Source organism: Leucoraja erinacea, chromosome 2 (assembly GCF_028641065.1).
Source record: "Leucoraja erinacea ecotype New England chromosome 2, Leri_hhj_1, whole genome shotgun sequence".
NCBI classification, from domain to species: domain Eukaryota; kingdom Metazoa; phylum Chordata; class Chondrichthyes; order Rajiformes; family Rajidae; genus Leucoraja; species Leucoraja erinaceus.
In genome coordinates, this window is record NC_073378.1 from 68598896 (window position 1) to 68625733 (window position 26838).

General features: G+C 39.4%; 1 protein-coding gene across 1 annotated transcript in view; it reads right to left on the reverse strand.

The window, feature by feature from the left end:
- Positions 1-26482, reverse strand: part of LOC129710976 (cadherin-12-like) — an 882389-nt gene extending 855907 nt beyond the window's left edge. The window contains exon 1 of the mRNA XM_055658321.1: positions 26287-26482. The gene's annotated coding sequence lies outside the window, so the exon portion shown is untranslated. The remainder of the gene's footprint in view (positions 1-26286) is intronic.
- Positions 26483-26838: the final 356 nt, after the last annotated feature.

Genomic DNA, 26838 nt, shown 5'->3' on the forward strand with positions numbered 1-26838 from the left:
GATGCTGGACCCCAAAAGAGGGAGGTTGTGGAGTGCCTCCGTGATGGATTCTTAGAACAGCTTGCACTGGAGCTTACCAGGGACAAGGCAATTCTGGATTTAGTATTGTGTAATGAACTGGATTTGATAAGGGAACTTGAGGTAAAGGAGCCAATAGGAGGTAGTGACCATAATATGATAAGTTTTAATCAATAATTTGAAAGGGAGAAGGTAAAATCAGAAGTGTCAGTATTGCAGTTGAACAAAGGGGACTATGGATCCATGAGGGAGGAGCTGGCCAAAGTTGACTGGAAAGATATCCTAGCAGGGATGACAGTGGAACAACAATGGCAGATATTTCTTTGAATAATACAGAAGGTGCAAGATCAGTTCATTCCAAAGAGGAAGAAAGATTCCAAGGGGAGTAAGGGGGGACTGCGGCTGACAAGGGAAGTCAAGGACAGTATAAAAATAAAAGAGAAGAAGTATAACATAGCAAAGATGATTGGGAAGTCAGAAGATTGGGAAACTTTTAAAGAGCAACAGAAGATAACTAAAAAGGCAATTTGGGGAGAAAAGATGAGGTACAAAGGTAAGCTAGCCAAGAATATAAAGGAAGATAGTAAAAGCTTCTTTCGGTATGTGAAGAGGAAAAATTGAATTAAGACCAAAGTTGGACCCTTGAAGAGTGAAACAGATGAATTTATTATGGAGAACAAGGAAATGGCAGATGAGTGGAACAGGTACTTTGAATCCATCTTCACTAAGGAAGAATCAAAGTCTCCCTGATGTACTAATGGCCAGAGGATCTAGGGTGACGGAGGAACTGAAGGAAATTCACATTTGGCAGGAAGTGGTGTTGGGTAGGCTGATGGGACTGAAGGCTGATAAATCCCCAGGGCCTGATGGTCTGCATCCCAGAGTACTTAAGTTAGTGGCTTTAGAAATCGTGGACGCATTGGTGATCATTTTCCAATGTTCTATAGATTCAGGATCAGTTCCTGTGGAGGGTAATTAATGTTATCCCACTTTTTAAGAAAGGCAGGCGAGAGAAAATGGGGAATTATAGACCAGTTAGCCTGACAACGGTGGCAGGAAAGATGCTGGAGTCAATTATGAAAGATGAAATAGCAGCACATTTGGATAGTAGTAACAGGATCTGTCCAAGTCAGTATGGATTTACGAAGGGGAAATCAAGCTTGACTAATCTTCTGGAATTTTGTTGAGGATGTAACTAGGAAAATGGACAAGGGAGAGCCAGTGGATGTAGTGTATCTGGACTTTCAGAAAGGATTTGATAAGGTCCCACATAGGTGATTAGTGGGAAACATTAGAGCACATGACATTGGGGGTAGGGTACTGACATGGATATAAAATTGGTTGGCAGACAGGAAATAAAGAGTAGGGATTAACGGGTCCCTTTCGGATTGGAAGGCAGTGACTAGTGCGGTACCGTAAGACTTGGTGCTGCTATTTACAATATACATTAATGATTGTAGCTATTTACAATATACAGCTATTTACAATATACATTAATGATTTAGATGAAGGGATTAAAAGCAACTTTAGCAAATTTGCAGATTAAACTAAACTGGGTGGCAGAGTGAACTGTGAGGAGGATGCTATGAGGACGCAGGGTGACTTGGACAGGTTGAGTGATTGGGCAGATGCATGGCAGATGCAGTTTAATGTGGATAAATAGACAAGAGACAATAGACAATAGACAATAGAAGCAGGAGGCCATTCATCCCTTCCAACCAGCACCGCCATTCAATGTGATCATGGCTTATCATCCCCAATCAGTACCAGGTTCCTGCCTTCTCCCCATATCCCCTGACTCCGCTATCTTTAAGAGCACTATCTAGCTCTCTGTTGAAAGTGTCCAGAGAACTGTCCTCCACCGCCATCTGAGTCAGAGAATTCCACACTCACAACTCTCTGTGTGAAAAATTGTTTCCTCATCTTTGTTCTAAATGGCTCACCCCTTATCCTTAAATTGTGGCCCCTGATTCTGGACTCCCCCAACATTGGGAACATGTTTCCTGCCTCTAGCGTGTCCAAACCCTTGATAATCTTATATGTTTCAATAAGAATCCCTCTCATCCTTCTGAATTCCAGAGTATACAAGCTCAGCCGCTCCATTCTCTCAGCATATTACAGTCCCACCATCCCGGGAATTAACCTTGTAAACTTATGCTGCACTCCCTCAAGAGCAAGAATGTCCTTCATCAAATTTGGTGAAGCAAAATGAACACAATACTCCAGGTGTGGTCTCACTAGGGCCATGTACAACTGTAGAAGGTTCTCTTTGCTCCTATATTCAATTCCTCTGGTTATGAAGGACAACATGCCATTGGTTTTCTTCACTCCCTGCTGTATCTGTGTGCTTACTTTCATTGACTTATGAACAAGGACCCCCAGGTCCCGTTGTACTTCCCCTTTTCCCAACTTGACACCATTTAGATAATAATCTGCTTTCCTGTTTTATTTATCCACATAAAATTTGCATCTGCCACACATCTGCCTACTCACCCAACCTGTCCAAGTCACCCTGCATTCTCATAGCATCCTCCTCACAGTTCACACTATCACCCAGCATCAGGACTGTGTGTATCTTTGTGTCCATATGTGTGCTATTGATTTGTGTCAAGGAGTTGAATTTTAATTACTCTTATCAATGTGAGGTTATCCACTTTGGTGGCAAAAACAGGAAGACAGATTATTATCTGAATGGTGTCAAATTGAGAAAAGGGAAAGTACAACGAGATCTGGGGGTCATTGTTCATCAGTCACTGAAAGTACGCATGCAGGTACAGCAGGCAGTGAAGAAAGCTAATGGCATGTTGGCCTTCATAACAAGAGGAGTTGAGTATAGGAGCAAAGAGGTCCTGCAGTTGTACAGGGCCCTAGTGAGACCACACCTGGAGTATTGTGTGCAGTTTTGGTCTACAAATTTGAGGAAGGACATTATTGCTATTGAGGGAGTGCAGCGTAGGTTCACAAGGTTAATTCCCAGGATGGCGGGACTGTCATATGTTGAGAGAATGGAATGACTGGTACTCTTGCATTTAGAAGGATGAGAGGGCATCTTATTGAAACATATAAGATTATTAAAGGTTTGTACATGCTAGAGGCAGGGAACATGTTCCCGATGTTGGGGGAGTCCAGAACCAGGGTCCACAGTTTAAGAATAAGGGGTAAGCCATTTAGAACAGAGATGAAGAAAAACAATTTCATCCAGAGAGTTGTGAACCTGTGGAATTCTCTGCCTCAGGAGGCAGTTTCTCTGGGTGCTTTCAAGAGAGAGTTAGATAGAGCTCTTTAAGATAACGGCGAAAGAGGATATGGTGTGAAGGCAGGAACAGGGTACTGATTGTGGATAATCAGCTATGATCACAGTGAATGGCGGTGCTGGCTCGAAGGGCCGAATGGCCTACTCCTGCACCTATTGTCTATTTTCTATTGTCGCCTAGTCTATGGTTCATTGTAAAATCAAACAACCTAATTTCACAAAAATCTGAATTCATAATTATATTAAAATCTAATTATTGCACCAGTACTTTTCAAATGTGAAGAAACTCACGAATGAAAGATTTGCACTTAATCATTTATGTATTTGAAACCTTTGTGTGTGCCTTTGTGTCCATATGTGTGCTATTGATTTGTGACAAGGAGTTGAATTTTAATTACTCTGATCAATTATCTTGTAAATGCCTGAGTGTACCCATAAATTAAATCTGTTTTAGTTAGTCACTTCTAATACTTTATTTTCATGAAATAAATCTGACTTTCTTAAATGTGCCCTTTTTTCATACTACAATAGATGAAGAGCCTATTTTAATTATATTCAGGCATTCTCACTTCACAGGTTACCTGAGGTTAAAGTGAACTTTAAAGACTAAATAAATAATAGCCAGAAAAATGTGCATCTTAAAGCATCAGTGAGGATTCCTAAATATATTTGTTATTTTTATTGTTTCCTTTCCATCTTGGAGATAGTGAGGTAACCTTTCCAGTTATTCACTCTGGGAACATTGGATGTCCATGTATCTAAACTCAGGAAAAAATGGCAGGGAAAGTTCATACAATGGTTATGCACTGGCTTTATTTTTGTCCCATTATCTTAAATGAACACAAGTGAAAATAGGGTGGTGTCTAGCTTAATGTCCCATGTATTTAGCTGGGAATCTGAATTATGTCCAGCATCCATAACCAACACGGTTACAGGCAAACATGCAAACTCCACACAGACAGCATCCAAGGTCAGGATCGAATCCTCCTTTCTGGTGCTGTGAGGCAGCAACTCTACCGCTGTGCCAATGTAACTTGATGAACAATCAAAGACACTACATAGATACAATGCTGTTGCAGTTGTTCCTGTTTAAATGATTATTTCAATCGGGCAACCTCCATCTTTCTTACCCAAAAGAATGGCACTAATGTCTGTGGTGATGAAGTGCTTTGAGACGGCACATATTAACTCAAACCTCAACAAAAATCTGGACCCACTACAATTTGCCTACTGCCACAACATGGCAACAGAGGATGCAATCTCGCTGGTTCTCCGCTCTGCACAAGGCCACTTGGACAATAAAACCACAAACATCAGGTTGTTGTTCATACAACAAAAGAGATTTAATATAAAATCAAAATCTAGTGAACTTTTAAATACATACATAAAAAACACAAATATGGAGGATTACAAATCCCGGCCGGAAGGGAATATTCCTTTTATTCATCAATACATAAAACCTATACACGTATTAACTACTTCCTAGTGGACTCAAACTTAATTCCCTTTACAACTAATCCTAAATATCATAATAGTGTCATCTCTGATCATTCTCTGTTAACCTTCTTCCTAAAACTAGAAGGAATGTTCAATAAAAAATCGTTTGGAGGTTCAATCCCCAAATTTTAAACAACCCGGAAGTTGTATATACCTAAAACAACAGATGGAACTTTTCTTTGAGACTAATGATACCCAGACATCTCACCCTCCCTATTATGGGAATCCTTTAAGGCGTTTATCAGAGGTTCTATTATTTCATACCAAGCTTTTCAAAATAAAAAGAATAGGACGGAACCATTGTAACAAGAAGAACAAATTAGACAACTTGATTTAGAAAACACGGAAGATCCAACTATAGATAAACACAACAAGATAGCAATATTGAAATTTAAACTAAACCAAATTTTATCTGCAAGAGTCATTAGATTATTTCAAATTACAAAACAGGAAAATTTTGAATTTGGCGATAAGCCATACAAACTTCTGGCACGACAGCTGAAAAATGTGGAAAAGGATCCTACTATTCTAAAAATCAAATCTGATAGAAACATAGAAACATAGAAACATAGAAAGTAGGTGCGAGAGCAGACCACCAGGTCCATCGAGCCCGCACCGCCATTCGCTCATGGCTGAACACTAAACAGACACACTTACCCACAAACAGTAGACACAAGACACAGAACACAAGACACTACCCTCCCCTTTATACCGCTATCACCCCTCTCCACCCCAAGAACCTCGTGATCTCCTGGGGGAGGCAAAAAAACGGATAAAAACCCAGGCCCAATTCGGGAAAAAAAAATCCGGGAAATTCCTCTCCGACCCCAATCTAGGCGATCGACACTTGTCCAGGAGATCACTCAGGTCTTACTATACTAACCATACCTAGGTCCATATCCCTGCCCTCTCCCCGTAGCCCCTTATCCCCTTGGCAGCTAAAAAACCATCTATTTTAGTCTTAAATATATTTAAAGTTTCTGCTTCCACTGATAAAGGTGAATTGCTAATGCTGCCTAAAGACATTAATAAAAGATTTGCTCAATTTTATCAAATGTATATACATCCAAAACAACAACAGACAGCAATAAAATTATAAACTTTCTGGACAACTGTAATCCCCCAACACTTAATCCGTGTGAACAAGATGAATTAGGACCACAGGTTTCAATGAAAGAAATAGAAGAGACAAGAAACTCACTGAAGAATTGTAAAACACCGGGACCAGATGGATTCAGTAATGAATTTTATAAAAGATTTTACGAGGTAATCTCATCACATTTACACAAGCTATATACATATGCATTTAAAGATCAGACACTACCAGAGACACTAGCGGAATTACACTACACTAATACCCAAAAAAGATAAAGACCAAGAAGACCCTGGTTCATACAGAGCAATTGCATTATTAAATACAGATCAGAAAATACAAGCAAAATCTCTGGCAAGAAGATTAAGTAAATACGTTAGTAAATTAATACACGCGGATCAAACGGGGTTTATACCAAGGAGACATTCATTTAATAATCTGAGATGTCTTGTTAATATAATGTATTCACACAAAATTGAAGAAGAAGACATCAATTATTTCATTAGATGCAGAAAAAGATTTGACCAAGTAGAATGGGATTACCTCTTCACAGTACTGCAAAAATTTCAGATGGGAGAGAACTTTATTTCATGGATAAAATTACTATATAACAGGCCATGCTAGAATATTGACCAACCACATACTTTCTCCGAAATTTCACTTATCCAGGGGCAATAGACAGGGTTGTGCATTATCACCCCTGCTATTTGCTCTTGCGATAGAGCCTTTAGCGGAAAGTATAAGAATGCATCTGAATATTCACGGTTATAATACTAAACATTCCAATAATAAAATATCATTACATGCAGATGACGTATTATTATACATTACAAAATCTCAAGTTAGTATACCAAATATTTTAAATCTAATAGAGAAATTCGGTTCTTTCTCAGGGTATAGAATAAACTGGAATAAAAGTGAAATCATGGCGATAAAACCCCAAGTCAACACACCTTTTAAAATTTCCTTTGAGAATTGCTACAGAAAAATTTAAATACCTGGGTATCCAAAATATCCAGAAAATATAATTATTTATTCAATGCAAACGTCCTGCCTTTAGTTACTAAATTAAAGGCTCTGATTCAATTCTGGAAAACACTTCCGATGTCTATAATAGGCAGAATAAATGCCATAAAAATGATTTTTGTTCTATATGTACATAATTGTTCGATTAATGTAAGACATATTTGAATCCAAATTAAAATACTACACAGACTACATTACTCAAAAACTAAACTGAACAAAATGTTCCCAAATATATCTCCCATCTGCGACAAATGTTTCTCAAGAAGCAACTATAACATATTCCTTCGCCTCTAACATAAACCTCCATAAATTTTGGAAAGAAATCTTTGAAATATTCTCAAAATTATTAAAAACAAAACTGGACCCCCATACAGAATTGATTATTTTTGAAACAACAGGTGCCGGCTCTGAGCTATCAATATTTCAAAGTCGTTTCCACAATTATGGCCTGATAATGGTAAAAAAACTTATACTTAAATTTTGGAAAAATGCATCCACCCCAACGCTTAAAATGTGGATCACAAGCATGTCTGAGACGCTACATCTTGAAGATATGACACTCGTCTTAGCAGGAAAATCAGAGCAATTTTTAAAGATATGGTCTCCTTTCATTGATTCATTACAAGTATAGTATGGTGCAACACAACTCTGGAATTAAACCGATTCATGGACAGGGTGATGGGTGTGGTGAGAAATGAAGCAGGTATATCAACATATAAGGGTCCCTTTTTTATTTTTCTTTATTATTTTTGGTTTTTGTCTTCTTATTCTTCTATAGGCTTTTACTCATTCACTCCTGGACTCCACTATCTGGTAGTCCAGGGGTTTACACATTCACTATTTCTTTCACTCTCTCTCTTACTCGCTCTTTCTCTCGTTCTACTTCTTTCTTGTTAAATTAAAAATGGAAGATTTACATTAAATGTATTTTGTCATATGCCGCAGTTTATACTACTGTACATTACTTGTAATAAAAATATTTTAAAAAATAAATACATCAATAAATAAATTAATAAATACACTACAGCTCAGCGTTCAATATCATCATCCCCTCCAAACTGGTTACCAAGCTCATGGAACTGGTTCTCTGTGCATTCCTCTCCAAATAGATTAACAACTTCCTCATCAACAGACCACAATCTGTACGAATTGGCAGCAACACATCCTCCTCAATAACCATCAACATAGGAGCACCTCAAGGCTGTGTTTTTAGCCCTCTGCTCTATTTACACTAGATTTATGACTGGGTAGATGGATATAGTTCCAACTTCATTTTCAAATTCGCTGACAATACTACCATTGTTGGACGAATTACAGATAATGATGAGTCAGAATACAGGAGGTAGATCGATCGACCGACTGAATGGTGCCAGAACAACAACTTTAGTCCAAGCATCAACCAAGGAAATGAATGTTGACTTTGGAAGAGGAAGATCAAAGATCCACTAACCTATATCAACCAGATGGTGGTGGAAAAAGTCAATACCTTCATATACCAGGGTTTGCAGATCACTGAAGATCTGGCCTGGACCCAGAATATTGATGCAATCATAAAGATCATAAATCATCAATGCCTCTACTTCTTTAAACACATGCCACCTGGTTCAGAGGCAATTTGATATGTCAATGAATACTCTTTTGATCTACAGGTGTACAGTAGAGAGCATATTGCTTGGTTGCATCACAGCCTGGTTCCGCAACTCGAACACCCAGGAACAAAGAAGATTGCAAAAAGTGGTGAATACTGCCCATGGTTGCTGACCTCCCCACCTCGAAGGGAAGGGATCTACGGGTGTCACTGCCTCAAAAAGGCAGCCATCATCATCAGACCCACGCCATCCTGTCCACACTCTCATTTCACTCCTTCCATCAAGAAGAAGTATAGGAGTCTGAAAACTGTAACATCCAAGATCAGGAGCAGCATCTACCCAACAACCATCAAGCTATTAAACACTACATACAGTATATATGTAGATAGATATCCACCACCTCTACTTTCTTAGAAGGCTTAGGAAGTTCATCATGTCCACAAAAACTCTCACCAACTTCTCCATCGGTCAAAAGGTATAAAAATGTGAAAACACATGCCACCTGGTTCAGAGGCAGTTTCTTCCCAGCTGTTATGAGGCAACTGAACCATCCTACCACAACTAGGAAGCAGTCCTGAACTACCATCTACCTCATTGGAGACAATAGGAACATCTTTGATTGGACTTTATTGGTTTTATCTTGCATTAAACATTATTTCCTTATCATATATCTGTACACTGCAATTGACTCGATTGTAATAATGTATTGTCTTTCTGCTGACTGGTTAGCATGCTATAAAAACGTTTCATTGTACCTCGGTACACATGACAATAAATGAAACTAAACTAAATTAAACTCATATATGAGTTTAGTTTAGTTTAGTTTATAAATATATACAGTACATACTGAACTTATTTTTTGTTGTTTATTTTGATGTTTACAGATTACTATGTTTTCATATCTGTTGTGCTGCTGCGTAAGAATTAAATAGTTCAATTTCAGGACATAATCTCCTTACCTGACTCTTGACCCTTGAATGAATGAGTGTCAACGTGGATGGTGGCAAAGTGGTTGACAGTAGTGTGCATCATAGCTGAGCCCAGTCATCCAATTAGTCATTAATCAGGCATGTGCAATGTTCTCAAACACGACTGAAACAAAATTCAAGATTCCTGCTGGATATCTCCCCCTTTACAAGGCCAAGAAAGAAAGAAAATGCTGCAGGCCACTTCAGAAGCTTGACTTGATTCCCAGAGGAGATAAACCTGACATATTGGATCTGGTTTCATATTGGGCATTCCACATCAGGCTGTTCTGTTGCCAGCTGTATTGTTGAGGGAGCAAAAAACATTTTATTTTTATGTTCTTGTATGCACAGCTATAAATCTTACCCATGGACTGACAGACTACAACTTGGAATGTGCACTCGGAATTCAAGAGCAATGGTATTAAATTAATAATCTGTAAACAATAAATCAGATTACATGGTGTTATTACAATTTCTCAGAAATAATCCTGGGAGGGAATGCCAGAGCTCTACAGGAAAGTTTATGCTTGCCTGAATTGAAGTTTAAGAGCGTAAGTATGTAAGAAGTGAGATCAGTTTTCTTTGTCCCATTGGGACTGTTTTGTCATTGGATAAAATTATGACCGATCCTTTATCCCAGTTGCATCTTCCTGGCTAATCCCCATAAACCCTGATTCCCTAAGTGCTCATATATATTTTCTTTGACCAATGTACTCAATGACTGTGTGCCCATAGCAGCCTGTGATGGAGAATTCAAAAGAGTCACAATCATGTAAGTGAAAAGCTTCCTACTCATTCCAGCCCAACATTCCTAAATTAAATGTCATAATCGTCAGTTCTGGATTCAACAATCAGGATAAATATTCTCTGTCATTTATCCTACCATGCCCCTTAAGAAATGATTATGTTCAGTGGACCAGCTCTTATTCAATTACATTTTAAGAATATGGTCCTAATCCTAGGTGAGAAGAAGGAGTTGGAAAGAGAATTTGAAGGGGATGTTTTATTTAACATAGATGCTGGTTGATATATGAAAACTGCCAGTGGTAGAGTTGGATACCATGATTATGTTTAAGAGATATTTAAGAAAATATGTAAAAGGGCAAGATATAGAAAGATACGGACCTCGTGAGGGTAAATGGGATTGGTGTCAATGGGCAAAATGGGCTTGATGGGGTTGAAGGGCCTGTTTGCATGCTAAACAAATTAATGACTTTACTCAATCTCTCTTCAAAGTTATCAAATAGAAATTAACCTGGTAAAAGTTCAAGTCAATATCCTACCATTTCCCTGAAAGTCCCTGCCCCATTTCAGTTTAAAATGGACAAAGAGCATTTGGAAAACACACACATTTTTCTTTGACAGGAACAAGTGGAGATTGAGCAAAAAAGCATTAGAAAGAGCATAGGACTTCCCAAAAATACAACCCATCAAGAGCTTCCCACTGCACCTATGAATGGGAATGGAAGCAAGACATGCCTAATGTAAAGTACCTGCCTTTCCAGATGAGATCATAAACAGTACATTTTCCATTTCCCAAGATAGTTACAATAATCAAGGTAAAAAAACACCCTATATGTTTCATATAGTATGCATATTTTACTCTGCCTCTGAAGATTGTTTGAATTGAAGTAATTGCAACAAATTTTCAGAAGTAGAATTGGAACTGAATATCTGGAGTGGGGTACACACAAAGCCAATGTGTCTGGTGCTGACAGCAAAAGACTGATTTCTCCCCCGAGAATAAGTTTTTGAAATGACTATCTAGTTTACTATAGTCAACAGGGATTCAAAAAAATATATAAGCTTGACTAGCCTTAAATTATTGCTCCCAACTGACCACCCCACCATCGAACATATCTACAAGAGTTGCTGCCTCAAAATGCCTCAAAAAGGCAGTCAGCATCAACAACCCTCCAAATAGTTTCTGAACAATATACTGTGTAGAAAGGAACTGCAGATGCTGCTATACAGAATATAGACACAAAGTGCTGGAGTAACTGAGTGGGTTAGGCAACATCTCTGGAGAAAAATGATGGTTGACATCATTCGTCAGGACCCTTCAGTCTGAAGAAGGGTCCCGACCCGAAACGCCACCCATCCATTTTCTCCAGAGATGTTATCTGACCCGCTGCATTAAGGCCTGTCCCACGAGCATGCGACTCCACGTGGCAAGCGAGACCTAACATGGTCGCTTGAGCCGTACAGCCTCGCGGGGCCGGTCCCACTTCGATCGCCGGTGCCGTATGGAGTTGTGCGGAGCTGGTTCCCGACATCGCACGGGGCTCCGAAAAACTGACCATGTTCAAAAATTCCTTGCGGCAACGGCCTGCCGTCCCGCAGCCGCCTCAACACCGTGCACACCGCCTCAAAGCCATACGTCGACGGGCGTGCGCTGCGACTTGACGCTGTACGCAACATCTTGACGCTGTACGTCACGCGCGAACTTCCCGTGGACTCCGCGCGAACTTCACGTCACTCACTCGACCTCCGCACGGCCCCCGCTCCCGGTTTGGTCATGCTTGCCGCATGCAGGCGCATGCTGGTGGGACCGGCCCTGTACGGGGATCACTCCCAGTTTGGTCGTGCTTGCCACATGCAGGTCGCATGCTCGTGGGACAGGCCCTTTACTCCAACACATCACTGTCTCTCTCCAAACAATCGGGACATTTGACAATTAAACCCTCTTGACTTGACTATGGACTCTTGAGCTTAAGCATTAAATGAAAGCAATGTAAATGCCACATGTATACCTTAAGAAAGCCATTGACAAGTTAGTATATGGAAAATTTAAAGAGAGTTTGAGGTAGAAATTTGTCCTTGGATGCCCTTAGCATTAGTGCTTTTCTATGCCACTGCTGAAAACTGGCCTGATCAACTTCAGTGGGACCAAATTTTGGAAGTGCAATTCAAAGCACGTTCAATGCATGTTTAATACATTCTGTATGACCAAGGACAAATTTCCGCACCACTGAATTAGATGACGGAAAGCAAATGGGATTTAAAATTCAAAGAAAAATATTGTGAAAATCTGAAATAATTGATGATGCTGGCAGTTCAAGCAGGATCCGAGGAAACAGAAAAAAATAACTTTGAATGTCAATGAAAGCAGATGAGAGGTTAACACTGGTTTCTCTGCCTTCTGTAAACATGCAGCATTTTCTGCATTAAAAAAAACTGCTTTACTGATACTGAAGCTATGAACTTTCAGCTGTTGATTAGAGTGGTCGGAAGGAAGACATTTATTACAAGATCATTCTATAATCCAAGGATTTCTATAAGATTATCATGCTGACAGCTTTGGGTGGCTTTCAGTCCCATTAATTGCTCCAGCACTGTTTACAGTATTTACTGCTTCTAACTGGAGGAAATGAATTCCACAGGATTCAGATGTAAAGTCAGTTCTAATCTCATGGATATATCAATGATTTGGTTATTAGTCTGGAGGGACTGGCACTGGAATTTACTGATACCAAAAACAGAAGGTATATTTAATTCCTTCAAAGAGCAAAGGGAGCAGTAATAGGATATTGATAAGGTGAGGGAATTATTTAAAATGTGCCATATGGAATTGAATACTAGTATGCATGAGGTGATATATACATGTTTGTTTTAAAAATAGTAACAGCAAAAAAAAAAACCTCTGAATCGTACTGGGCTACATGCTGTAGGCCATGGAAGAGCAGAGGGTTTTAAGGATACAGACTAACAGAATATAAATGGCTGCAAAGAAAAAAAGCCATTGGAGTCTGGGTTTTATCATGAAACATAAAATAACATTAAACAGTAATGAAGAGCTTCTACAGAATGTAAACAATACTTCCACCAATGAAGGGAAGTGTATTGCTGTAAATCTTAACTGCAGATTGATAAAGATGCTTGGATATAGGAGAAATCAGAACTACTCAAAATGGTGCAAAAATGATGTTGTTTCTCTTAGGAACAAATCAGATTAAGAATCAATAGATGCCCCAGGAAAGATTATTTTACATTTGCATTTAAATGCAATTGCTGATGTAGATTATTCAAATAGCTGGGTGAATGAAGGCTGGAATCACCCATATCGAGTACTTTTCACATTAGTTAACATGTTTCCATTAAATCCCCAGATGTACCATCTTGTCAAGGTGAAATAATTATTTTTTTGTGATATAATGTCTTTGATTTTTAACAACAAAACACATAAAACTTGAACCAAAGGTATTAAAATCAGTGCAGGGAGGAATTTAGACTTTCTGGAAGGAAGGGAGAAGGAACGTTGGTTTTTGTTTTCAATTCATATACCTTGTGATAAAATAGCTGAAGAGCTCAGTGAAGGAGATCTGTGAGTAATTGAAATGAGTTTCTGTTTTCATTGCTATCACCATATAAATGATATTGCAATGTTCAAAATCAGAATTTCACCCTCCATTGGATCTCAGCACAGACTGGCGCTTGGAGATAACAACAACAACTTGCTTATATTTTGTGGCCCAAAGTTATAAGTTCCCACAGCTTTTATTATACGTTGCAATAACTGAAAACGTCTCTTGGCAATCAATTATGGTTTCTTATAAAAATTGAATTTTATAAGAAACCATGGTCATATTTTCCTATGAGGGAGTGATTGCATGATCTATAGGTAAATGCATTCGCTGAGGTCGGAAAATAGAGACGACAGTGTGACAGATTTAAAACATTTTCAATGGAAAGGAATAACCGCTTCAGTTTCTTTCTGGTGTAGAGACATAGAGACATGGAATATAAGTGCAGGAGTAGGCCATTCAGCCCTTTGGGCCACCACCGCCATTCAATGTAATCATGGCTGATCATCCAGAATCAGTACCCTGTTCCTGCTTTCTCCCCATATCCCATGATTCTGTTAGCCTTAAGAGCTCTATCTAACTCTCATTAATACATCCACTGAATTGGCCTCAACTGCCTTCTGTGGCAGAGAATTCCACAGATTATCAACTCTCTGGCTGAAAATGTTTTTCCTCATCTCAGTCCTAAATGGCTTACCCCTTATTCTTAAACTGTCACCCTTGGTTCTAGACCACCCCAAGATGGGGAACATTTTTCCAGCATCTAGCCTTTCCAATCTATTACAAATTTTATATGGTTCTACAGGAGCTTGTCTCATTCTTCTAAATTCCAGTGAATATAAGCTATCTAATTATTATAGGCATGAGATGATGCTAATAGTTCGGAAAGCAGGCTGTAAAATTCTAGTGAGTGCCATTGTTAGTGCACAGTTAGTGTATTTAATGTATTTAAATCACAATCACTCAGAGCTCCCGTGGATCCTGAAGGATGGAACATCGACCAAGAATGTTGTCATTAAACGCGTGCTTGGTTGAACAATGACTTCTGAGGTAAATTCTCTGATTTTCTTCAAATTAAAATTTGACCACTCAATAATGTCTCTATATTAAAATTGTGTGTCTTTTTTTTAATCAACAGCAAAAAGACATCAAAGGGCAGTGAGCAACAAGAGACACAACAAGAAAGAACTGAACTGAATAAATCTCCTTTAACATTTAAATGTATGTTATATTTTATGAGTAAATCATATTTTAAGCTTTAATAAATACTTTTTCCACTTGCCATGCCCGTCAGCTGTGCCTGCGCAGTAATGCCTGCGTGTTCTACGTCACAATAGGAACCCAATGGGCGGGAATGGCTGCACCGACGGAGAGCTGCTAAGAGTGGATGGGGGGATTTGAGGGGTGATGGAGTGAGTGCGTTGGGGGGGAATGGCAAGTGGCAGAGTAGGGGGGAGTGAGGGGGGATCAGAAGCATCACAACGGGAACCCATCAGCCGCGCCTGCGCAGTTGGGGGCTATGGGTGAGTGGTGGTATATTGTGTTGGGGGACCAGGCCTCCTGTGTGAGAATGGGACCCAGCGGGTCCCACTTAGTCTAGTAACTTCTGAAAATGATCAGCTCCATGATGAGTAGCCCAATGAGTAGATTGATCTTCAGATTCAATTATTGCTCAATGTAGGCAGAAAGGTAAAATAGCTCTATTACTTCAAAAATAAGTAATTGTTTGAGGTGGAGCATGGTGTGCATCACAATTGGTTATTGAGCAGAATAATCATACTATTATAGAAACATAGAAACATAGAAATTAGGTGCAGGAGTAGGCCATTCGGCCCTTCGAGCCTGCACCGCCATCAATATGATCATGGCTGATCATCCAACTCAGTATCCCGTACCTGCCTTCTCTCATACCCCCTGATCCCCTTAGCCACAAGGGCCACATCTAACTCCCTCTTAAATATAGCCAATGAACTGGCCTCAACTATGTGGCAGAGAATTCCAGAGATTCACCACTCTCTCTGTGTGAAAAAAGTTCTTCTCATCTCGGTTTTAAAGGATTTCCCCTTTATCCTTAAGCTGTGACCCCTTGTCCTGGACTTCCCTAAAACAATCTTCCTGCATCTAGCCTGTCCTAAGAATTTTTGTAAGTTTCTATAAGATCCCCTCTCAATCTTCTAAATTCTAGAGAGTATAAACCAAATCTATCCAGTCTTTCTTCATATGAAAGTCCGGACATCCCAGGAATCAGTCTGGTGAACCTTCTCTGCACTCCCTCTATGGCAATAATGTCCTTCCTCAGATTTGGAGACCAAAACTGTATGCAATACTCCAGGTGTGGTCTCACCAAGACCCTGTACAACTGCTGTAGAACCTCTCTGCTCCTATACTCAAATCCTTTTGCAATGATCAGCTCCATGATGAGTATAGCAATATACCGTAACATCTGGCCAGTGCTTAACTTGCACAACTAAATGTATAGTTATATTGCTAAATGTGTGGGGTGCCTTGTAAATGTAAACTAGGGCTGACTGGCTATTGTAAGAACCTATTTTTTAAAGTTTATATCAATAAGAGGACATGTGCCCTTGCCTCACAAGGCAGCCAATTATGTATTAGAAGTTTTTTTTTTAAGATGATCGTACCAGATGAGCAAGTTGACCCTTGCTAATACGAAACCAGGGCACATGTTGGTGATAGACACAAAATGCTGGAGTAACTCAACATTTCTGGAGACAGGCAGCATTTCTGGAGAGAAGGAATGGGTGATGTTTTGGGTCCCAGACTCAGTCCCACTAAATTACTCCAGCAAGTTGTGCCTATCTTCGGTGTAAACCAGCATCTGCAGTTCCTTTCCACACAAATGTTGGTGACACAGGTGACTCACCTCTGCAGGTGTCCCAATACAGGAAATTGGCTGTGCGTTTGATGAGACCAGACAACCATTTTCTACCTATCTTCATATCTTTCACTTTAAGCTTGTTCCAGTTGCAAAACACTAAAACTGAAGGCTCAGACCAAAACCTACTCCATAATTCAAATATCCTCCTAATATGGGAATACGTAAAGGTTACCCTACTTAATATCCATCAGTTTTCACCCAGTTAAATACATTTGGAATATTTTAAAAGCAAATATCAGTTGTGGTGACTATAAAACCATAAAGAAAAGCTGTTAATATACCATAGGGAAGAAACATCTTAATACCTCCCCAGAACGACACAGCAAGCTATTCAGTTGAAGGGTATTTAGGGATGGGCAAACTCATCTTTAAGGCTGGTTTGCCAGCAATGAACAATGCTGAATGAATGAATAAATAAAAGACAAATGCAATAAAATAAGCAAGAGATGAAACATGGATAGGAGAGGTTGGAGGGATATGGACCGAGCGCAGGCAGGTAGGATTAGTGTAGCTGGGGCATGTTGGCCGGTGTGGGCAAGTTGGGCTGAAGGGCCTGTTTCCACACTGTATCACTCTATGACTCTACCAGTGCTGCCCGTTGTAGCTAAGTGTGTCATTGTGAGCAAATGTCTGCAACTAAATTCATATCTGTAACAATCTCTGCCCGGAGGATTTCACAAACTTTTCAGAGATGTGTTCAATGTTGGTACAACATGAAAATACATTTCTCGATCTGCATGGTTTTGAGACTGGAAACTCCTGCAAAGGTGATTTTTCATAAGGTGCCTCACTGTTAACTTTACCATTAATGCTGACATTTTTTATTAAATGACACTGTAAGACAAGGAGCTTAAATAGGATAAGTGCAAATGGCAAATCAATAAACCCTGCTATGTTTATTTTGGTTTTGATTGGATCGTTTTAGTGACGTGGATTTTGCTTGAGCGTTTTTTGTTCACAGTTAGTCACACAATACTTTTGTGAGTAGGATTTTGACCCAACAACGATCAAGGGACAGTGATATATATATATATATATATAAAGCCTGTTGAGCCAGTCAGAGGGGAGTTTGCAATTGTGGTGTTCCTGTATGCCATCTGCCTTTGTGCCTTTTCATGGTAGAAGTGTTAGGTTTGGAAGTGAAACGGCAAATTCCCGCTGTGCATTTTACAAATATTACAGACAGCATGCTGAGCCCACAGGCGATGGAGGGAACAAGAGTTTTGGGTATGGAAAGGATGCCAATAAAATGGAACTAAAATAAATATGAAGAAGATGCCTACTCATTCCTAATAATCATAATAACATGCAGCAAGGAAACAGATTATTTGGCTCACTCGGTTTACACCAAACAATAAGTATTAATTTACAATAATCCTACACTAAACGTCTTTTATTCGTTTCACACCCCCATCAAATTTCACTAGATTCTATCATCCATCATACACTAGGAAAATTTTAAATATTAACCCATCAGTTTGCATGTCTTTTTGATGCGTGTGGAAACAGAAATGCTTGGGGGAATCTCACATGACTACAGGGTGAACTTACAAACTCCACACTGTGAGTGAATATCAAACCCAGGTAATTTGAGATGTGAGGCAACAGATCTAGTAACTGTGCCATTGTGCCCATTCCTCCCTCCTGTTGGTCAGCAGGATCATTGGTAAAAATTTGAACCTGGATGTTTGGATATCATCCAGGCTTAACCAAGTGCAGAAGCATTTGGGGCACACAAGCCTGGTTAAGTGACCAAAAGGTGCAAAGCTCTGCATTAGTCCAGAGATCAAAGATACGCTCGAAGACAATAGATCTAAAACCCAGACAGCTGTTTAGCTTTCCATGTCAAATAAGAGCAGCCATGAAATGTTCCTTGAAAATCCTAGCACAATATTTAAAGCATTTTCATTTCATGACATTTGATTTTTATCTACAGCATAGCATCAACACTAGTTGCAACTTATGTTTGGAACTTTCATCCACTAAGCTATTAAAGAATCTCACATGCCAAACACATCAGATGTAAGTTACCTGCACCTTATACATTCAAACAAGATGAGCTGTGGTAGAATGTGCAGATATAGCCCATCTAATGCAACTTGTGATATATTTCTAGGCAATAGGTCTATGATACAGGGCACACCATTTGGTCTAACAGATCCATGCTAATACTCATGTGCCACCAAAGCCTCTTCTCCCTCCTTTTCATTTCACATCGTCACAATAATGCTCAATTATTTCCCCTCCCGCATAATGAATTGCAGTTCCTTAAGTATTATTCAACTATTCCTTGTAGCAACAAGTTTCCCATTCTTACAATTTCCTGAGCAAAGAAGTTTATTATGAATACTCTTGGGATTTATTGGTGACTATATCAAGAATATTACCTATAGTTTGGTGATCCAGGACAAATGGGAATATATTCTTGAAGTCTATGAAAGCATGAAAATTACAATAACCTCCATCTGGTCACCCCTTAACCTTTTTAGATTGTTTAGTCTTTTCTGTTAATTATATACTGTTACTTTTGGTCTCTTCCCTGTGAATCATCATTGAACCTTTTCCAATGTTTTAATTATATGGAGACCAGAACTGCAGACAATACTCCGCCTTTGATCTAATAAAAGGTCTATACCAGTTTAACACAATTCTCCTTCTGTTCTGCCTCAAATGAAACAAACAATAGGGTTTTGATCTTGGTTTTGTAGCCATAGATAAGTGCAGCTCTCCTTTGGTGTCAGTGCCCCAACCTCCCTTTGTTCCTGCAACACACCGTATTCAAGATTAGAAGAGTTCTCACAAAGACATTATTTTTTCTGAAATAGTAACAATGATGGAAATGCTCAGCAGCTCAGTCAATATCTGTAGAAAGAGATACAGAGACAGGATTTCAAATCCAACAAGTGTGAGAACGCTCAGATATCAAATCTGTTTGAAAATGCACAGATCTGGAAAGAAGAAAGCTGGAGAGAAGAGCTGGAGAGAAGAGGATTGGGACCAAGAGACACTGAATGGGACATATGCTGACAGTGCCAGCTGAGAGAGGGTGCTGAAGGCTTGTTAACCACAGATGATTTGTCTGGAGGAAAATATAAATAGAAACATCAAGCGATGTCCAGTTTATTGTCATATGCACAATGACAGTATTTAGTTTTGTTTAGTTTTGTTTATTGTCACTTGTATTGAGGTACAGTGAAAAGCTTGTTGTTGCGTGCTAACCAGTCAGCAGAAAGACAATACAGTATTACAATTACTCAATTTACCATGTATCGACACAGTACATGATAAGGGAATAATGTTTAGTGCAAGGTAGAGCCAGCAAAGTCTGGTCAAGGATAGACCAAGGGACATTAAAGAGGCAGATAGTCACTTAGCACTGCTCTCTGGTTGTGGTAGGATGATTCAGTTGCCTGATAACTGCTGGGAAAAACTGTCCCAGAATCTTGTTGTTTGTATTTTCACACTTCCATACATTTTGCCTGATGGGAGAGGGGAGTAGAGGGAGTGGTCAGTGTGCGACACCCTTGATTATGCTGCTGGCCTTGCCAAGGCAGCATGAGGTATAAATGGAATCAATTGGAGGGAGGTTGGTTTGTGTGATGGCCTGGGCTGCATCCACAATTTCTTGCAATTTCTTATGATCCTGGATGGAGCTTTTCCCAAACCAAGTTGTGATGCATCCTGATACAATGCTTTCTATGGTCCATCTGTGGAAGTTGGTGAGAGTCGTAGGGGACATGCCAAACTTCTTTTGCCTTCTAAGGAAGTATAGGCATTGGTAGAGGCAACCCGAATCGTCACCCATCCTTTATCTCCAGAGATGCTACCTGACCTGCTGAGTTATTCCAGCACTTTGTGTCTATCTTCGGTCTATACCAGCATCAGCAGTTCCTTCCCACACAAAGGATTGATTTGATTTCAATATTATGATCTACGGTTTGTAATGTGTCAGATTGTTTTGCTTTTCAATCTCATTACTTTACTCTTTCTTCAGGTTTACAACAAGCGTCAGTGAAGAGACTTGGAACGGGTGAGGTGGGACGGTGGTCTGAATCTGATCTGTGGTGCACATGGTGGAGATTCTGCCTCACAGCACCAGAGACACAGATTTGATCCTATTCAGATGAGTTTGCATGTTATCTATGTGACTGCGTGGGTTTTATCCGGGTGCTCTAGTTTCCTCCTACATCTCAAAAGCATACAGATTTGTAATTTAATTGGCCCCCGTAAATTGCCCTGAGTGTGTAGGGAGTGGATGCGAAAGTGTGAATAACATAGAACTAGCGTAAATGATTGATCATTGGTCAGCGTAGGGTCGGTAGGCCAAAGGGCATGCTTCCATGCTGTAGCTCCAATCTAAAATCAACAAAAGTAGTAGCTTTCATTCCAAATTACATGCACGGGCACAGTCATCCAGGGATTTCAATGATGGGGGAAGCAGATAGCAAGCAGACCATGACGGGTGAGATGGAGGAGGATGGACTGGGTTTCAAGTACACCAGCTTGCATTCATCCTCGCATGATGAAGCCAAAACAGCTTCCATTTATAAACCACCTTCAAAGCAATGAATGAATGTCAGTAGGCATTAGGAACATGTTTAAACAGGCAAGTATTTACCAACTGAACTACTAGCCAGACCAAGACCTTAAAATCAAAGAATGAAAGAAAACCAGTGACAACTAAAATAAGGTTGCTGAGGAAAGCATTGGGAATAATGTGGAGATCCCACAAGAGATAAGGCCATTGGATGAAAACAATAACCTGTTAATTTTACATTAATTGAGGGATAATATATAAGGTAATTAAGCATCTGAAGAAAATGAGGGAACCATTTCCCACAGACCGTGTACAATGAGAAACGAACAAAAAACATAGAACAATCAGCTGCACAGTTGGACAATGATCAGGTAGTGAGGGAGTGATAATAAGGTAAGAAGGTCTCAATTTACTACAATATACAAAGGTAAAGAAAACATAGAACATAGAACAGTACAGCACAAGGACAGGCCCTTCGGCTGACAATGTCCATGCCGAAACAGAATAGGAAGGATTTCTTAAACTATCCTTGGATGCATCATGGTTCCAACCATTCCAATTATATTGAACCACATCAGTGGTATTTATACCGATAACTAAAAGTTTGGTTAACAAAAGTTTCCTACAGAGAGATCGAGAAGCAGAACATGAAACAAATTCCAGAACATAAAGCCTTTGCAGTTAGTAGTAATGATGCAGTTAAAAATGAGTAGTGTGCAAGAAGTTATGAATACAACATGGCTGACATTGATCTTGGGTGGCTGTAGATCTGGAGGAGGCTACTGACATGGGAGATGCAAAGCCATGGGTGGATACAAAAACAAGTCATGCTAAGGAATTGCTAGAAAATACAGGTCAATGTCAAGGTGTGGCGGATTTTCCAAGAGGTATGTTTTTGCAGCATTGAGTGTTCAAAAATCACTGTGACAGATAATGGCTAGAGGGCAGGTGGCATTGCAATAAACTGAACAGTACAATGCACTAACAGGTTAATTGGCCCATAATGTCTATGCCAAACATTATGCCAAGTTAAACTAATTTCCTCTGCCTGCCTGTGATCCATATACCTCCATTCCCAGGATATCTATGTGCCTATCGAGAAGCTTCTTGGGTGCCACTATCACAACTGCTTCCACTACCACCCCTGACAGTGTGTTCTGCCCTCTCGCCTTTGGCAGTTCCAACCTCGGAAACAGGTTCTGTCTCAAATATTTAAAAATTTCTATCTGGTCAACCTCAACCTCAAATGTCGGCATTCCAGTTAAAACAAATTCCCTCTAATTCAGACAACATTCTGGTAAACTTCTTCTGAAGCCTCGCCAAGGCCTCCACTTCTTTCCTGTAATGGGGTGACTAGAACTGCACACGACACTTCATATGCAGCCAAATCAAAGTTACATGAAGCTGCAACATGACTTCCTAACTTCTATACTCAATATCCTGACTGATGAAATCCTTCTTTACTACCGTATATTTTTTGTTGCAACTTTCAGGCAGGTATAGATTGCAATCTCCAAGATCCCTCTGCACATAGATGCGGTTTGAGGTCTTACTATTAACTGCCATTAATATCAGTGTAGAGGATAACAGTAAGTTTGGCAACAAAGATTTTTGTGGCTCATATATACAAAGGTTACCAATAAGTATTTAGAGCTACATATGTTAATACGTCTGAAGAATACTTCTATTCTAATCTAATGTTAACTATGCTAGTTTCCTTCAAGACAAGCAATGAAGTTATTTAGCAAAGCGGCATCAGTCTCCTATTTGATGCATTATTGCACAGTAGATTGGTTGATGATATTCACATTCCCTGTGACAAGCTGGAATGAGTCCAAGATATAAAGTACAAGGCTATAGCAGTCTTGTTAACAATAAGTATTAATAGTCCTGTGCCTCTGCTGAGCTATGACAGATTGGTGAATATATCACAATTTAATTGTAGCCAAGCTAGTGAATCCTAACTTAACAATCAACAGATACGTGGAAAGGGCCAGATATATTTGTGCCCATCTTTGCTGGAAGGGTGATGATTGGTAAAACCCGTCACCCTGCTTGTGGTCTCTCCTCCCCAGTATCCTACCAATCCTCCTCCAAGTTGTCCTCCATTTAACATGACTATAGATCAAAGCCCATTGGGACGTTTGAGAATCAAGCACCACCACTGACTTAATGGAACATCAATGGGCTTACAGCACCAGAGATCCGGGTTCGATCCTGACTACAGGTGTTTGTCTGCATGGAGTTTGTTCATTCTCCCCATGATCTGCGTGGGTTTTTTCTGCGATCTTCAGTTTCCTACCACATGCCAAAGACGTACAAGTTTGTAGGTTAATTGGCTTGTTATAAATGTGAAGTTATCCTTAAAGTATGTAGGATAGTGTTAGTGTTCGTGGATCGCTGGTCGGTGTGGACTAGGTGGGCCGAAGGGCCTATTTCCGCGCTGTATCTCTAAACTAAACTAAACTAAATCAGTTACACTGTCACTGTGCACAAGCTATTGTGAGGTTTTGGGAACCATAATTTTTATTGCTATTTTTGAAGAGATTGCTTGTGCAAGGAAAGAGAAGAATAACGTGATTGTTGCAATGAGGATGGACTGCAGGATAATAGAGAGTAGAAGAAGAGTGAGTGATCATTTTCAACGTCATCTTGTGGGAATAAAACACCTGAAGCACTTTATGAAGTGTGTTACTGTGTGCTTTGGGAGCATCAAGCATATCCACAATCATTGTCAAAAATTGTGTGACAGGTGGTATCTAACAGGAATCATGCCATCCAATATGTACACAGCAGGCTCCAAAAATCAGCATCATAACAGTGACCAGTACACTGTTTGCCTCAATGATACATTTTGGCCTGGACATTAGATATGACATTCTAAAGATGGACACAAAGTGCTGGAAGTAACTCAGCGGGTCATGCTGCATCTCTGGAGAAAAAGGAATAGTGACGTTTTGGGTCGGGACCCTTCTTCAGACAGACATTTCAGTCATTTTCAAAGTTGTGTTTGAAATGTATACGTCTACCTAAGATAACAGACATTTCTTGGTTTAATCAATTTACCCACAAGACAGGATTTCAGACAGTGCAGAACTCATTTGGTACTACACTGCAGCATCACTGCACATAGATTTTGCAGGCAGTTCTTTGGAATGGAACTTGAACACTGAACTTTCTGTTTCAGAACTGTGATGTCCCTCAAATCTAGGCTGATTCGCTGAAAGCCTATGTCAAGAGGGAGCTCGTTTACTAAGGATCATCTCTTCTCCTGGAGTCACGGAATGATCAAGGTGGGGAGCAGATGATCGAGAGTAGGGGGAATTCATCACTCCACTTAAAATGCCAACAAATGTGTAAGCAGATGGAGGTATTTTAGTGATGATTTCCTTGCACTTCTGCACCTTCATGTCCTGAAGGGACATAATTTGTGTTAAACATCACCATCAAATATGCTCTGTTACTGCACCTACATATTTTCACCAGCTCATTTTTGTGGGTGCTGCAAAATAAGATGGACAACACAGAAACTGAATATCTCACTAGGTATGACCTGAAGCAGCACAAGGCATCAATGTGAGTATTAGAGCAATGTACCATGAAACAAAATCGCCAACGCACTCTTTTATCTTATCATTACAACAATGCATCTTTTAACTTGATCCCAACTGATGATTAAGGTCCTCATGTTCCTCTTCCACTGCACATTTCATTTTGAATTTTCAAGTGTAACTAATTAAAATGATTTTTGAATGAATTAAATAGAATGCCACAGGAAAATTGTTTTCAAATTATTCTTCAAACGACTATAATACGGTTTAACAAATAATTGGTTTAACCCTTTCATCAATACAACCACTATACTTTCAGATTATAACTCATTTCCTTTTAGATATATTTATAATTTCAAATTCTGTCCAAGTTTAATAGCACTGCTCCTATTTGCAGATTTTCACATCTCCCACCAACACAATAGCTATATTTCATGAATCGAAAACCAGTTCTTGCTAATTTTGTTCCCTTGTGAACTACTATAGGGTCTGTAATAATAGTCTAGAATAACATGCTTCCTGATGCCAAATCTCAGTGTCTGACAAAAGAACTAAAACAGGATTTCACTATTTAGGCAACTAGATAGCTGTTATGCTGTCCGGAGATACATTGTAGCTGTGCACTAAAACATTGTTCCTTGAGAAACTTAATACTAACCTAGTTAACAAAGAGGTGATGGCAATGTCAAATGAAATGTTACTTACAATGAATTATAACTCTACAGTTCTGCACTCTGCATTTACCTTATTCATCTGGGGATGCTCTACACATAATTTGAGGTATACAAATTATTAGGGACTGGTATTAAACATATTTTATATATATTAAAAAACCTTATTGATCATAGGGCAAAGGAGTAATTTAGAACAACCTTATCACAATCAGAACTTGCCTTTAAAATAACAGATATCACATAAAACAAGGTAATTTTGTTTAACTGGAAGGATTCTATTATGTGCTTTTGATGATTTTACAGTGGCATAGACACATAATCTCACATGCCTTCAGATAGGTAAATTACATTTTCTCCTACACATATGTCTAATGATCAGCCAGATGGTCAGATTGGGACAGAGCCACATAATTCTTGATTCCATTATCAGGACTTGATAACAAAAACACCACTTCATATTTGCGAAGCTATTCAAAAGCTTTACAGGCTGAAAATGTCATCCTGTGTAAGATAATACTAACTGTGCCCGTCTCTGAATAGGACAAGCTTCCAATAAGTGAAAAGGAAATGCAGGAAAAATATGAGAAAAAGAGCATGTAGAATATTTGCTCTGCTAAACTATACAGATCATTAAGAAATCAAAGGCTGTTTGGAAGCAGAATAATGTGCCCTGCATTGAACACAGCTCAAAAAATATTACATTGCCAACAAAATGAGAGATTAAATTCAGTGTGGGAGTCTTATTCCAAACCAGCACCATACAAATAGCTGCAGGATAACATTGAACTGCTTCCTTTTTGAGTTTAACAGCTCCGAATGATCAGCACAACAATTAGCATGTAGTTGTAAAGCCATGTATTGACTGAACAAAACATACCTGCTATTTTGGGTCACACCTTCCTAATAATCTCTGGACAGTGCAGCAAACATCCCTCTCCATTCACAGAAGCAGATCGGTTTCAGACAGATACAAACCACTAGTTTACTGCAAGAGAAAAGCCTGTTCTCAGAAATGATAGCATCCCTCACTGTGAATATCCCACAATTACCTTCAGATCAATACTGCACTTTGGGAGCTGCTTGACAACATCTTATGGAGTCTACTCAAGCAGCCAATTGGTGTCAAGGATTCCCCAGATGCGTTCTCCAGGGATACCGATGATATACAGTCTATTAAAGTGGTTTGCCCAGTACTGAAGCTCACTTTACACACATGTACACTTTGCTATTTCACACCACAAATGCCGACAAAACCTGTGCAGCAAAATGTGATTCACCACCTGCTCCCTATACATTCTCCCGAGAAAGCTGAAAGAATGAAACAAATGTAATCTTCAACTTAATGTTGCTTTAACAAAAACAACTGATGCATTATTGACACAATGCAAATAATATTATTTTATCGTGTCAAGATGTACCACTTTTGCTC